Source organism: Atta colombica, unplaced genomic scaffold (assembly GCF_001594045.1).
Source record: "Atta colombica isolate Treedump-2 unplaced genomic scaffold, Acol1.0 scaffold45, whole genome shotgun sequence".
NCBI classification, from domain to species: domain Eukaryota; kingdom Metazoa; phylum Arthropoda; class Insecta; order Hymenoptera; family Formicidae; genus Atta; species Atta colombica.
The window spans coordinates 1,344,548-1,351,639 of NW_017259534.1; the positions used below are offsets into that span (position 1 = coordinate 1,344,548).

The window sequence follows — 7,092 nt, forward strand, 5'->3', positions numbered from 1 at the left end:
AATTCTTTCAGTATAATTATATTGAAACTCACATTTCTGTTATATTTTGAATATTGGTATGCAATATTTAAAATAATAAAAGAAATAAAAAACAAAAAGAAAATTTTTTTAATGAACGTAAAAGGTTACGTTTATTAAAAATATTTTTTTTATTTTTTATTTCTTTTTGTTTATTATTTTAAAAGGTTTACGTTCATTAGCTCGAATTAATAATACTACGGTTTAACATTTCTATATTTAATAACTTCAGCTAAAATTCATTTTCCTAACAGCTTAAACAATCGTACATAATTTATTTGGTTCTCGCAGCTTTGCATTATATTACCGAAAATGTTGGCGCGATTATGTTTGAAGTTTTACTGCTTCTCTGTTAGGAATTGAGTGTGAAATATTAAATTGATAATTACTTGCATATTATCTTTGTTGTAACAGCGTCTGACATGTCCCGTGAGTATTTTTTCTCTGCCTTGTTGGGCAAAGTAGCTTTATGGGACTATCAACGATATATGGGATAGATAAATAATATTTTATTTTATGCTAGTTACCACAGTCATAGTCATAATACATATTTCTAATGATATCATTATAGCTATCATTAACATGATTGTCAGTAAAACATCAAGAAAGATTTTCATTTTTTTATTGCGAAAATCTGAATATTTTACGTGATCTACAAAATATTATGCCAAATTAAACGTCACATGTCGTTTATCTATTCTTTTATTTCCATGAAATAGTCGAATATGTTATATATAAAATCTTCTATTTCTTTTAATTTTCTTTTAAAATTTTCTAAACATTTTATTAACATATTTTCAAATATTTAAATATTTTGTTGATATTTTTAAATTTTATCCTTAATTTTTTTATTTAATAAAATATAAAATATAAAATAATTTGAAGGAACTTTAAGGAGTTCTTATTTTGCCGCTCTCTTTGTTTCTTCGTGAAAGATATCTTCTTTTTTTCAATATTCTTAACTCGATTTACTGGATCTTTAGTACGCACTTTATCCTTTCAACAAAACGCGCAGTACTATTTCTTTCCTATACATCTACTTCCTCTACTTATAGTTGTCGTATCTTTCCTGATTGTGCAAGCTTCATGATCATCTTTTAAAAGAACCGGTTATGAAGCAGTATATTCTCCTTTATTCAAACGAGAAGTTACAACGACAGAACTTCACATCACAAAGGGAGGTCAAACGTATACGTGTCAGTAATAACAGTATTTAACAAAAAAAAAAAATGCGTAAAAATAAAGATAATTATTTCCCGTAGTTTCGTGAATATTGAATATGATCCCATTAAATTATTGTATCAAGTTACAATTTTAAGAAATTTATATTTAAAATTGCAAAAAGGCAATTTAAAAATTATTTCAGAGCATATTGTAACTACGATATATAATATGATGAAAAAGTTTTTATTATGATCAAAATTAAGTATATTGTCAAGATTTCTAGTTCTTAAAAGTAGAATTTTTGTTGTATCGATCGATTATAGTTAAAAAGATATTTGTGTTTAATGTAAAATATATCACGTTATTAAAATTGTAATTTACATATACTTTTAGCATATGTAAATTATCTTCTAAAATATATAATAAAGCAATACAAAAAGCTGAATTCTTATTGTATCGATTATAGTTCAAAAGATATTTGTGATTAATGCAAAATCTGTTGCTTTGAAGTGTTGTAATTACATATGCTATTTAAGGTATTAAATATTTTTTAATTATATGTATTATTTAAATTTAAAGGTTTTTATACCGCTGAATATTAATCTATAAATGTCAAAAGTGAAACAATGAGTTCAAAATGGCAGAAATATTATAAACGTCAAAATTAAATTCAGTAACAGTTCTTTTAATAATAACTTTTTAATATCATTTTATAATTGAATTTATTAATAATTTATAACTTTTTTGTGTGTGATATTAAAATTATATATTGAACGATTTGATAAATTTTAAATAACAAAATATTTGATAGAATTTTAATGAAAACTTACGAAAAAATCGTTACTTCGATGCAAAAAAATTTATATTAATTATAAATTTTATATTAATTATATAAATGTCTTCTAATTATAATCAACATCAATTTTATTTAATCTTAGCTACTAAAATTTTTTTATATTGCTTTTTTGTAGTATAATTCGAACAACTGCTAGCTGGATTGAAGTTAAAAAATACTTTAATTATCTATAAATACGATAAGGTTAGAAGAGCAGTGTTTTGCGTTATTATTCAATGTGGGACTGTACGAAAATTCAAGAAGAGTACTTGATATCTTCATGTAATTACTCGTTTAAAAAGTTTTCTGGGTTATCCTTTTGCGTTTTATTAAATATACATTTAATATAGATTTCAGATAATATAAAAATAAATATATGAAATTATAGGATTGAAAAAATTATTTTATATACAGATCTCCGATGTGCGCCAGATCACTTACACATCTCTTTTTATCTCTTCGTAAAATAAGGTATAATAAAAAATATATTCAAGCAATAATTTTAGGGTTTAAAAAATCTATTTACTAGTCTTATCATAGTTTGATCTTAAGTGCCAAGCTCAAGCTTACACTGATTTTTTAAAATAGAAATCCTTATTTTTTATTGCATATTTTTATAATTTACCTCGAGAACTTTTCAAAATAATGTAACAAAATATTTTTTCATTAAGTACTTTTGTTATAAAACTTAAAAAATACAATACCGCCGGCATTAGCATTAGCTAATGCTAGCTGGCGTTCGATTGATATTTAAACTTTTTTAAATGCTTTAAACTTTTTTAAAACTTTTTTAAATTGTTCAGGAATGTTAAGATCAATGCAATTAAAATTAATTAAATTACAATTTGAAGTTATTATAAATTGTATCCTGATGGATACAAAACGTATAGTGTGTATTTTCACTTTTCTATTTGTTAAGATGATATTTTTGGATCTCGTTTTTACCTGATATTGCTGAAATGTTGTATCTACAAGCTTGTAAACAGATATAAAATACATATGTATTTTGGGAAGCCAGAACATATAATTTTCAGAGATACTGCACAATTATACCTTAGTAAATAAATTTACAAAAATATTATAAACTCTATATATAGCTTGTTAAAATAGTACAATGATTTATTTTATATCTGTATATTATATAACTTAATATAGTTTTATTAAAAAATTATATGCATATGTATTTTGTTTTGATCATTATTAATTAATTATTTAAAGCTGTACTTTTCAAAACTACCAATATTATTAGCATTAATGAACAGTTAATTAAATATTTGTTTTTTGATGTTTTTGAAATATTTGTTTAAATATAAAAATATGTATCAAATATTATATCATAGGAAGAAGGTTGTATAAATGAAAAATTTTAAATTGTTGAGGCTGATTGATAGAATAAAATGAGTGAATTTGGCGGATCTGGGAATTCAACATACATTTGGTACATGATACATGAATTTTGAAAGCTGTCATATTGTACATGAATTTGAATCCATATAATTCGCAATCTGCCAGTTCCGCACAATATTATTATAGGTGACTTAAGATCTATTCGATATATTGCTATATAATATTATAAAGAGAATTAGAGAGCAATGAAGAAAGCTACCTCGAATATTCAACAGTATAATTATGTATTGGCAAATCGGTAACAGTTTTGTATTTTATATTTTTATAATCATTGACTAAATTAAAGATCGAAACATATGTTTAGATTTAACGTAATTTTATTTTTGTAAAATTACATTCAATTTTGCATAAGCTATCAGCCCTTTTAGCTCAAATAACTTTTTATTTTATTTGAATTTTTAATTCTATTGAGCCGTTATTTTTATTTATATTTTTAATTGCTATATGTAAAATATTATGTCACTGTAGATTATGTACTCATATATCGAAATCCAAAGTTTTCATATAAATTTATATAAATCTATACGTTGCCGAATCTGGAGCATAATTGAGTGATTTAATTATGTTCATTTAGAATCTATGTTTTGCTTTTAAAGATAATTTGTTCTAACAAACTTAAATACGCTCTATCAAAGAAACTGTTACCTATGTTTTTCGATCGTTATATGAGTGAGCGACATACTCCTCTGGAATCCTGTCTCTGATCTTCCGGACATGGTCTTGCGGTTGTTCTTCTAGGTGCATCTATAATGCTTGTAGGTTGTATCTTACATTCAGTATAGGGTGTCTTAATCTTGAGTTGTGTATATATTACATCCTTATTCTTTTGACCGACTGTCAGTGGCAAGATTAACATCATTGTCACAAGTATCAGGAAAGCACCACCAAAGAACTTCATTTCTAAACGACGCAATTTAATTTTTTTGTTTAAAAATGCAATTTGAAATGCAAATAAGGATCAAAGTTCTCGCATCACTAATGTTGTTAACTAATCTTTACCGTTTTCTCGATTTGCTTTTCTTAACTTTTTTCGACTTTTTTTCTCGTAACTTATCGCAAAATTTTCCAACTTTATTTGCACTTAATACTTCTTTTACTCTGGTTATCTTAGCGAGTATTTTGCCACTATGCTATTGATGTTTCCTATTTATACTCACATACTTCCAATGCACTTTGCTTTATTACGATAAAAAATTACAATTATGCAGATTAAAAGCGTGCTAATTATCGCAATCAAAGTATATTAATATCAATGTTGTCAATAAACATTGATAGCTATTGCGTTCTGTTACTGGCATTCTTTTCTGTGAAATATTAATATATAAGCGGAGCGTTCACACAACTCTAACAAACTGATAAATAATATGTATAATATACAAATTGCTCAGCTTCATACATATATCGTTTATGACTTCCATTCAGACTATAACTCTATTATAGCTATAGAGTAACGTAACAGATTAACATCGGTCTTGACATAGTTGTAAAGACGATTTAAAAATAATAATTTTTGTTGATCAATAAAAAACAGATTACTGAACATACCGGTGAACAATTTTATGTATGAATAGGAAACTGAAAAGACAGATAACGTATTTTCATATTTTGCCGCACGTTCGGCATTAAAATTGGCTGGCGTTTATTTTATTATTATTATACCGTATTTAGACCAATAAATGTCAAAATTTGATAATATAGCTGATTTAAAGAATATATTTGAAACCAAACTGATATGCATACACAATCATTAATAACACTATACTTAATAATATTCATTGCAACTTTTTTTTATACGGGATAGGAATTACTTTTTCTATACGGGAGAAGAATAGGCTCGTATTTTCGCGTATTTTGCTGCACGTATTTTGCTACACGACATTGACTGGTGTTTGTTTTGTGTTGTCAATATCATGGTTGTATTTAGATCAATAAACGTTGAAATCTGATAATATAGCTGACCTAAAGAACGTGTTGAAGACAAAATTGGTATGTACACACACAGCTATTAATATTTTATTTCATAATATTCGTTGTAGCTTTTTTTCTACACAGGATAGGAATTATTACTAAACGTCTATTATTAGAAAAAAATCAGTTTAAATTCGATAATTCATCTGTCATTTAAATTTCAATACATGTAGTGATGTATAGTTTGCAGCTCTATAGACTTTTTCTATTTATTGCTAGGTTTTGTTGACATACATGATTTTTATTTGACGTGAAAAAAAAAATAGAAAAGAACATAAAAAACTTAGATAAAAAATGTATTTTATTATGATAAATTGGGACTCATATTATAATTGCAAGTTACAGCGTTAAACACTAAAACTAATAAATAATATACATTGATAATCGCATCGATGATGAAGTTTGTTTCTCTGATGCAAAGCGGACAAATAGCTTGGCCAATCTCTCGACATGCATTGTTATGATATTTCATTGTGACGTTTGTAGGATTACACCGCTCGTATCGTTGTATCTGCAAACAAATATAAAAAATAATAGCTCATGAATGAATGGTCCTTGTTTGGCGACATAAAAAAGGAATTACAATGAAGGAATTGCAATGATTTAAAATTTTTTTATAGTTTTCTTTTTAGACACACACACACACACACACACACACACACACACACACACACACACACACACACACATTTTGCTTTATTGGTATATTTAAATAGCTATAAAATGAGCCGAAATAATACAATCACTAAAATAAACATGTGAAATATATGCAGGAATGTTCCGGAAAAGGAAATGAAAATATGTGTTTTTCAGGAGTAATTGTTGGTTCAGAGGCAATATTAAAAATTTGAAAAATATAAATTTTTATTGATAAACGCATTTTCAAAAAATAGATTAAAAAATATATGTTAGAGATATTCACACTTAAAAATTTTATAAGCTATTTTATATGTGGATATTTCATAAGTTAATATAATAAAAAAATCTTTAAATGTGTGTAATTCTATGAAGAAATATCCTAAAACTAGTTCTCTTGACTATTATAAAACATTTGCAATGTTACTGCAAAATTGCAAAAGTGCTGAATCATGCTTCACTTTTTATTTTAGAAATTTTTCGATATTTTTTTGTTTGAATCACGCTGATCGACGAAATACAAAATCAATATGTCATGAAACATGAATCGGCGTCACTATTACATGCAAGAATCTAGAATTCAATTGTCGTTGATTTTTCGGTAGCAGTCAATTCTTTTTATTTCCGACAACGATGACAACGCGACAGTCATCATCGTCACGGAGGAGATTAACAACGTGGCTTAAATTTTCATTTTTGTGATATTCACACAAAACATTTGACCCCGATTCCTCTAAACGACGTTTATAACATACGAAATATCTTCGTTAAAAGAGCGTTTTCCCGCTAATCTCCTATTATTTACAACGACGTTGTCGTTAATCCGGGGAATAGTTATTTAATTTCTTTTTTTTTACGTAAACGATCACTTGAAATACGTGTTTTTATACTTTAATTAAAATTAATATTATTAACAACATATTGTACATTATTGATTCTTCGTCTTCTCTTATTTATTAATATCTGCGAATATTATAAATTTAATTACAATTTTCTAAAAAAAGTAGATACAAATTGAATATTAAATAGAATATATATGTATTATATATATATATATATGTATA

The 7,092-nt window shown here is 25.8% G+C and overlaps 1 protein-coding gene and 1 long non-coding RNA gene across 2 annotated transcripts in view; one reads left to right on the forward strand and one right to left on the reverse strand.

Annotated features, from left to right (window-relative positions):
- LOC108691272 overlaps positions 1-7,092 on the forward strand; it is a 93,555-nt gene that overhangs the window by 38,817 nt on the left and 47,646 nt on the right. The gene's annotated exons all lie outside the window — the stretch shown is intronic.
- LOC108691273 overlaps positions 5,676-7,092 on the reverse strand; it is a 4,024-nt gene continuing 2,607 nt past the window's right edge. The window contains exon 2 of the long non-coding RNA XR_001931925.1: positions 5,676-5,903. This is a non-coding gene — a long non-coding RNA (uncharacterized LOC108691273). The remainder of the gene's footprint in view (positions 5,904-7,092) is intronic.